We start from the raw sequence: 9,444 nt of genomic DNA, 5'->3' as shown, positions 1-9,444 counted from the left end.
CCTCTCCAATGAGATCGATGCTGGGGTACATGGCATACTCAAGAAGTAGCCTCCTTTTGAAGTTTGAATCAGATCATACTCAAGTACAACTGTATCACCATTGTGGTAGAGTTATTTTCATGTTGTTCTGCACATGTCAATGGCAGCATTTTGCTACTGGTGACTCTAGCGATGCCTAAGTGCCAGTGATTGGTTATTGTTTCTGTCTCTCATAATTAGCCAAACTGCAGACAGACAGTATTGTTGTGTGGTGCTGGTGCATCAGTTAGATTGGTTTCCTAGGTCCCAGCATCCCCTGCTCTCAGTGCTGCCGCCTGTATGGCGCTGGTGACCATTACTGTAATCAGCCTACTTGAAGGGTTTGTAATGGTGCTAATTGAAGAGATTAATACAGCAGTGGCGGAGTGGGGGCGGCCTCTCCCCTTCCTCAGGCAGATGGTTTTGATGAGCGCCCACTGTGAACCTTAAGTGTTTCTGCTGGGATTACAAACACTGAGGAGGGGTCCCTGTTGTGAAGAGGGGTGTGAGGGGGAAAAGAAAGGAGGAAGAGGGCTGGTAGCTTGGTGGGGGAGCTGGAAAGGGGACAAAGCGAATTCAAACAGGCCTCCATGTCCTCATGCAAGCTTGTCTTTAGGCATTCTGTTGCCTCAAAAGAGAAAATGAGGCCCAGCACCTTTACCCCTGTACCACTATCTGTGGTTCACTGCTTGTTGGGCACTTATTTACTGTTTGGTCAATGTTTTTTTTTTTTTTTTTTTGCATCAAAATTTGTAGAACATAAGTCAGAATGCAGGTGATGGTTCAACAACTAGTGTGATCGCTACAGGTGGAAAGCTGCTATTTGTATCGAAAAGTGCCAGGCCTAAAGAACATCAAAGGGTTTTGGAATACTTCACAAAATTCAAATCTTAAAGTAAGTAGTTCAGGGAATGATGTAGTTTTGTCTGTCTATATTAATTTACTTGCCAAGTGAACGTTCTAAGGGATTGTATTGCGGTTATGATGGAGATCTGAAACACCAAATAAGAACGCAACAGAGAAGCAACACCATATTCAAACATGCTGGCCACTCCCATTTGCCCATTCAGTCCCCAACACCGCCACATATGGAGTCCACTGCAAACCCCCCCCCCCCCCCCCCCCCATCCACTTTTGTCTTAGTTGAGGATCAGCCAATGGTGTCTGCTTGTGCATATTAATGGGGAGAGAATCCTGTCCTCTTGTTTGTCTTTTCCAAAAGCTCTGGCTTTGCCTTGTGGCTCTCAGGGAACAGCTCCCCTCGCTCGCCACAGTTCGGCCTCGGGGCTTGTGCTCTGATTGGCATTCCCAGCCAAAATGTGGGGGTACGCTAAGCTGGAGAGCAAATGTTTGCCAGGAAAGTGGCGGGTAGAATAGGGGTGGCCGATGGGTCTGGAGTGTCCGTGACCAGACGAGTTGTCCGGGGGATTTCTCCAGCCCCTGCCGTTTCTACTCTGCAGCTGGAGAGATGAACGGAGGACAAAAAAGAAAGAGGGAGAGATGGAGAGGGAGAGACTGAAAGAAAGGCATCTGGTGCTGGAGAGCTTGTGACTGTTTAACGGCAACCTTTTCTTCTCTTTGATTTTGCTCCAGCCAAGGATTACTAGTACTTGGCATTAAGAATGATTAGATCATTAATGTTTCTGTGTATATCGCCCCAAGCACTGTGATATCGAGGACATGCTGGTCTCAGCCTTAACAGCAGGGAAGGGACATTCTTTATGTTATGTTATTAACACTTTATTTTTAAGATGTGTGTAATTACAGTGGATAAATCATTTTCAATCTGTCCTGACAAAGTAGGCTATGTAAAATGACACAGCCGCAAAGCATTTGTGACATTAAACCATTTTTTTTGTTGCATTGTCTGCCTGTCTTTTACTGCTATTACTTTCTTATAGGAACAGCTCTCTGGTTATTACTCATACATAAAGGAGTTTAGGCTATTAGGCTATATGTTGAAGGTGCAATATGCAGAAGTCGCTCTGTATTTTCAGCTGTTTGACACTGGTGTCCAAAACTGAAAGTACAAGAGGCAAAAAATGAAACTAAAGCACGGGAAGCATAGAAATGGCGCACACAGAATAGATCTACCGCTTCTTAGACTTGCTTTCAATGCGAGTGACAGATCTATAACTCACTTTTCTAAGTGACTTTTGGTCGTCAACCAAAAAGTTGAATATTGCAGCTTTTAAGAAATAGTACAACTTGTCTGTTTTATATTATGAATTATAATCTGTAACAATTAACCGATATGCATCGGTCCCCGATTCAAATGTTTAAGATACGACCCCATCGGTCCCAAGACGTTTAACGTTTCCAAATGTAGCATCAGTCATAAAATTAATTCAAAGGTTAAGAATCGCCGATTCACTCCAATCTTCAGCTCATACTACTTTCTACCTTTCGAAAATACCTTTTAATTTTTTTTTTTTTTTACAACTGATGCATCCTCTACTTGTGTCAAATTTAGCATGTAACTGTGACAGTCATTGATCTACCAGTCATTTTGCATGCCGAACAACCCAAGAGAATATGTAGCTTGGTCAAACTGTGCACTGTGCCCAGCTTTGCGAGCTGAGCAACGCGAGGTAGGCGGCCTGTGCCTGATCTTGCACATCTGCGTAGCACATTCAGCATTCAAATGGTGAAATGGCTTGTGCGATATTAGGCTTTATTAGTTGAGTGACAACCCATGCAATTTGCTAGGTTATTGTTATCTATGCACAGTTGAAAATGTTGATTGTACCAGAATAAAAGTAAGCTACCGGAGACTCAACTCTTATCTGGCTTTACCTGCTGAACGAGGTTTACAATGATTTGTATTTCCATTGTTCAGGTGGGGGGGGACATAAAACAGGCTACATTGCCACCCGAATGTGTTAGACACCATTCCATTCCAGCCATTCCCACGAGCTCGTCCTCTCCAATTAACGTGCCGCAAACCTCGTGTGCTAATAATCTGGTCAAATCAGACCCGAATCAAACTGCTCTTGAAAGTGAATACAATTCTCTGAAAGACAGGGGGCAGCATTAGACAACACTGTTATCAGAGTGTGTTAATATCACTGGCCTAACTAGTAACGGGATGGACTTTTAAAAACTTGATTGTAATACAGCGTTGGTCAGCAGTAGTAATAGTAGAACGCTTTGGTGAAAGTACAACTTTTTTACTGTGTGTGGGGAGGGGGGGGTTGTTAATGATCTCTAATTGGAATGCCCAGCAAAATACTAGTGTATATAGAGGTGACGTGGTGAATTGTGAAAGGCCCAGTGGAGCCAATTGTTTTGTATTCTATTGTACAACAGCTGATGAAACCAACACTGAAACGGTTTTATTTTTTATCTGGGTTATTTCCTGATTGTATTTTCAACTAGCAACTAATCACAGGACCTTCTAATCAGCAGGTTTGCATGGCTGGGTGTTACGGTTTTGGCAGTACATTGGTTAATTGACCAACAACAAAGCATTACAAAGCTTTCTGTCAAAAACCATTTTCAGTTTTCCCCTCCCCACTCAGACCACTCCCAGACAGTCTTAGCAAAATTGTGGCTTAAATGGCTTTTTAGCAAAAAAACTCATTTTTTTAAATGGACAACTGTTACAGTAAGGTATGTATGTTACCCAGAAATGATTTGATATTGATATAAAAAAGGCTGAATTGGTTCTTATTTTAATGTTGGTTCTATTTAGCCAGATATCAATAGTAGAGCCCGACCGATATATATTGACCGACATTATCGGACGATATTAGCCTTTTACAGAAATATTTGTCAGTCTTTATTCCACAGATAAAGCGCCAATATTCTATACATGGAATGAAGAAATGTCTACTCATTTGCGGTCATTTTGAAACTTTCAATGGCTGCCTGAAGAGGGCGCTCTACGAGCAGCCCATTGAACATCATTCAGCCCATAAATCACAACATGAGAATGCGTGGGCATGGTGGTTTGACTGATTAGCTTGCCAGCGACAGTGTATTTGAATAAGTAAATAATCAATAGTACACTTCACAAAGTATGCAGGCCTGTCCTCATCACATGCTCGCTGGGTTACAGTTAGCTGGCTAGCTAGCCAGCAATCTACTGTAGTTAGGCTTTTTCTAGCCAGCAAAGTAGTTAGCCTAGCTAGTAAGCAATCAATCTGTGCTACTTATATGCGACCGCTGGACTGGCGCCAATGTAAACACAGACTCATCCTTGATACAAAAATAACACTGTTACTGTCTGGGCCTATTATGTTAGTGGGCTTATTTAGTTTGTTTTCTGAAACATGCAATCTGCAAAAAGCTAGACTAATCTGCGCCAATTATCATTTAGGCCATGTGCTTGCATTCATGTGTTAAGATTGTTAGCTAGCAGGCTGGCAAGCTCAATTAGAATATGTGACTAAAACCAGTGCAGTGAGCATTTTTGTGCATGAATGTTTTCAGTTATCAGCTAATTACTTTTGCAGTTGACTTGAAATACAGTGCCTTCGGGAAGTCTTAAGACCCCTTGACTTTTTCCACATTTTGTTAGGTTACGGCCTCATTCCTAAAATGAATTTAAAAAATATTCCCTCAATCTACACAATACCCCATAGTGACAAAGCAAAAACAGTTTTTTTTTAGAAATGGTTGCTAATTTATCAAAAACAAAAATATCAGATTTTCATAAGTATTCAGACCCTTTACTCAGTACTTTGTTGAAGCACCTTTGGCAGCAATTACAACCCCGAGTCTTCTTGGGTATGACGCTACAAGCTTGGCACACCTGTATTTGAGGAGTTTCTCCCATACTTCTCTGCAGAAACTCTCAAGCTCTCGGGTTGGATGGGGAGCATTGCTACGCAGCTATTTTCATGTCTCTCCAGGGATGTTTGATTATGTTCAAGTCTGGGCTCTGGCTGGGCCACTCAGGGACATTCAGAGACTTGTCCCGATGCCACTCCTGCGTTGTCATGGCTGTGTGCTTAGGGTTGTTGTCCTGTTGGAAGGTGAACTTTCATCCCAGCCTGAGGTCCTGAGTGCTTTGAAGCAGGTTTTCATGAAGGATCTCTCCGTACTTTGCCCCGTTCATCTTTCACTCGATCCTAACTAGTCTCCCAGTCCCTGCCGCTGAAAAACACCCTCACGGCATCTCTGGCCACTACCATAAAGGCCTGATTGGTGGAGTGCTGCAGAGATTGCTGTCCTTCTGGAAGGTTCTCCCATTTCCACAGAGGAACTTTGGAGCTCTGTCAGAGTGACCATCGGATTCTTGGTCACCTCCCTGCCCAAGGCCCTTCCATGATTGCGCAGTTTGGCTGTGCGGCCAGCTCTAGGACGAGTCTTGGTGGTTCCAAACTTCTTCCATTTAAGAATGATGGAGGCCACTGTGCTCTTGAGGACCTTCAATGCTGCAGAAATGTTTTGGTACCCTTCCCCAGATCTGTGCCTCAACACAATCCTGTTTTGGAGATCTACGGACAATTTCTTCAACCTCATGGCTTTGTTTTTACTCTGACATACACTGTCAACTGTGGGACCTTATATAGGTGGACCTTTTACCACAGGTGGCGTCCAAGTTGTACAAACATCTCAAGGATGATCAATGGAAACAGGATGCAGCAGTGCTCAATTTCAAATCTCACAGCAAAAAGTCTGAATACTTTAAAATATATATATATATATATATATTTTTATACATTTGTAGAAATGTCAAACCTTTTCGCTTTGTCATTATGGGGTACTGTGTGTAGATGCTGAGAATGTTTTATTTAATACATTTTAGAATAAGGCTGTAACGTAAATGTGGAAAAGTAAGAAAAAAATCAATTAAGTAGCGTTTTTGCCTGTCATCAAGATTTTTATAAATAATCCAAGATCGACCACAGCCTGTCGTTTTCCAATGGGACTAAATTAATCATAGTGGGCAGAACAAGCAAGCAGAGCCTATTTGCGTGTTCTAGTATGTATTTGCCTATTTCCGTCAGGGAACTCCTACTCTGAAGTGCTTGTGTTCAATAACTCAATTTGCCCTTGTACCCTTAAACAACACATTTTAAAAAATAATTAAAAAATTATACTTTGGCAAAGGGCAAAGTCTACAAAACTTAGTCCACTCTGTCCATAACAGATTTTTGTTTTGGAAACAACTGTATTGACAAAATGTTTAATCAATGAGAAAATTAGCACAATGTCAGCCAAAATCCGTGTTGCTCCATCTTCTCCCACTGCCGGCCACTGGGCTTCCTCTCACCACCATATTTGGTAGTGAGTGGAAACGCCAACCGCATGCTTCATATTTATATGTCCGGTGAAATATCTGGCTAATTGTTTTCTGTTATAACAAGCTCTCATTACCAGGTTGCCTTAGTGTTTCTTTACATGACATTTAACTGTTGTGAAGCACTATAATGAATCTACTTAATAGAAATGCAGATATCTAGTGGTGACATCACAAACTGCATTTCACTGCATAGTTTGATCTTGTGAAAAGTGCAGTTTCAGCTTTACTTTGAGACAATTTAATTAATTCAGCTGTTGTTTATTAGTGTGCTTGTGGTGCTTCAGAACACACTTATGCATTCTTATTCACTGCCATAGATTGATACTTCTAAGTTGTACCTAAGAAGGTAAATTGAACAAGTGTTTTGATTTATAGAGGATATAGTTCGTAACATAATAATTTTTCTAAATCTCAATTATTCTATTTAGTTAAGATGTCATAGTTTAGAGCAGTGGTCACCAACCTTTTCTGAGTCCATATCACTTTCACAGTCAAAAAGCATGTCGATATACTGCCCAGAAAAATATTTTTTAAAGTGTCTTTAAAAATTTAACATTAACCCAATGAAAACAGTTCTTTAAGCATGAGGTTTGACCTGTAGGTTTAACACATTAGCACAGCATATTGGCTATATGCCTGGCCTGCCAGTATTGTACTTCTGACCATAATATATTTCAAAATGTGCGCTTTGACAACAAAAGAGAAGGTGCTATAGCACTTGCGAGGCACAGTTTAGCATAAATTGAAATAATTTGCTAATTTGACTTTTTATTTTACTGGATTGATGGCACCTGCATCTGATGGTCATTGTGCTTTCGAGGCAACAGGGATCTTGGAAAAAACGGATAAATCATGACATCAATGAACTTCAAGTTGAAGTTTGATGACCTTTCAAAACAATTTTTTTCCCATCTTGTTTTTTTTCCCAGTTCCCAATTGTCTGGAACGCACTGAAGTCAGATTTCCATGTCCACAGTTGTTTGCAACACGGCATTAGTCTCAGCGGAGGGAGGGAGATCGCAGCAGAGGATCCGCTTCTCACGGTCCATGCTCTCTCCTTCCTTCGGTGAGACTGACCGGAGAGAGGGGACACTGTCTTCCTCTTGATGGTGAAACTCGAGTCGCACCACATCTGCCTTAGGCACAAATTCATGTTGTTCCTATGACCAGAGAAGGTGAAATACTCATTGATATTATGAGCAGGCCATCGTATTTTAATAACAAAAACACAGGTCTATCGACAGGCCTAAATTAACACCTGCCACCTGCGAGTTGATTTTGTTATTGGCTGGTAACATGTCTATTACCAGCCACTTTGGCGGGTGGTCAGGGCTCCACAGTGCGAATACATTTATAATAAAATGTTTCAGTAGCTGTTTTCAAAGTACTTGTGCTGTTTTGTTTTATAGCTGGTAAATGAATAGCACAAGTCAAAAGAACTACGAATCCTTTGTAGCCTATTGCGCTGCGCACAGGCATAACAGTTTGTCTAATTTACTTGAAACAAACGTCTGCTGAAGTGAGAATTGTTTTTATTGGCCATTTACATCGTTTTTTTTCTATGTTAGTGTTTCAACTGCTCGGAAAGAGAAGACAACGCTTCTAGTCAGACTCAATCTCACAGGCACCAATATGACTCGAGTGTAGTGATGGGTTGTTTGCGAAGGAGTAGGCTCTAAGAGCCGGCTCTTGTAGGTGAACGTTGGGAGCCGGCTCACATATCAGAAGAGCCAAATCTATTTGTAAAAAATATTTGTTTAAAAAAAATATATGTATGAATAATTAAAATAATTTAAATGAATTGAATTAACTAATTGCGAAAAAAAAAATATATTGGCCTAACTGCTCAAGTGCACGCACACATTTGTTCTGACTGTCTGCTCAGAGTAACAGCCACACGCTTAGCAGCCGAGGAGAGAGAGAGGAAGGACAGCTGTGAAAACAGCTGGAAATAGTCTGAAGCACAGTGGCATTTGGATGCATTTTAATGATGTCGACAATGTTATAGCACAGTAGAATTTGCCAAAACAAAATCTCATAAAGCTGGTTCTACGCACAAGCTACACCGGCATATGCGAACTGTGCACCCAACTGTGAAGCTAGCTGTAGCGGAGCTTCGACAAACTAGCGGGCCTGCTTGTGATAGTGGTGGAGCCAGCACCTGCACACGTGGAGATGTATCCACTCAGTCAAGTATGTGTACTCCGTGACCCACAGCAACGCCGTTTTCTATGGACCAGTTTATGCCAAAGTCTGTCTGTAGCAAGACAAGGCCAAATTGATATTGCATTGGCTAAAATGATTGCCACCAATGTCCAGCCATTTTCGATCGTGGAGGACAGAAGTTTTAGAAATTATAGCTATAGTCTAAATCCAATGTACACAATTCCAAGCAGGAAAACCCTTTCAAAATCACTTATTCCACAACTTTTCGAGAGCACACAGGCTTCAGTGTGGGAAAGAGTCCAAAAAGCTACTGCAGTTTGCCTTAACGCTGACTGCTGGACATCAAGGGTAACCACTTCTTAAATGTCGGTTACATGTCTTCTGGACTGCTTTGAGTTCAGCGACAGACACACCTCAGAGAACTTGGCAGAGGAACTGTTGAGAGGGGCCAGAGAATGGCAAGTAAAATGGACCCGTCATCCATGCCTTGCCCACACAATCAACCTGATTTGTTCTGAAGGCGATGAAGCCCACTGTGGACAAAGTGAAAGCAGCTGTGGAATACTTCCACAGGAGCACAGTAGGTGCTGAAAAACTAAAGTCTACACAACGCCAGATGGAGCTGCCTGAGCTAAGGCCTAAACAAGACTGCACTACAAGATGAAATTCAGCATTTTATATGTTGAAGCGGTTTCTTGAGTCAAAGGATCTCTACCCTGGCCATTGTCAATGCACCTGTTGATGCTCTGACCCAGGAGGAATGGGAGGAGGTGTGAGGAGTCCTGGAACCCTTTGAGCAGGTCACTGTAGAAATCAGTGGATAGAGCTACAGTAAGCAGCTATTACTACATATGTATATGAGCAGTAGACAAGAATGTTGTATTAGAAGACAAAACATGAACCTGAACTAATAAGTTACTGTTCTCTCTTTTCAGCTTTGTGACAGCCTCAAAAATGATAGTCCTGTGTAAGGGTCTGCAGCGAATCACAGCCAGTGAGTCGCCGGA

At 41.8% G+C, this 9,444-nt stretch overlaps 1 protein-coding gene across 2 annotated transcripts in view; it reads left to right on the top strand.

Moving 5' to 3' along the window:
* Positions 1-9,444, top strand: part of LOC124037771 (FAS-associated factor 1-like) — a 95,042-nt gene that overhangs the window by 28,957 nt on the left and 56,641 nt on the right. The gene's annotated exons all lie outside the window — the stretch shown is intronic.

Source organism: Oncorhynchus gorbuscha, linkage group LG06, assembly GCF_021184085.1.
Source record: "Oncorhynchus gorbuscha isolate QuinsamMale2020 ecotype Even-year linkage group LG06, OgorEven_v1.0, whole genome shotgun sequence".
NCBI lineage: Eukaryota > Metazoa > Chordata > Actinopteri > Salmoniformes > Salmonidae > Oncorhynchus > Oncorhynchus gorbuscha.
Note: the sequence above shows the minus strand (reverse complement) of the source record. Positions and strands in the feature narration are given on the sequence as shown.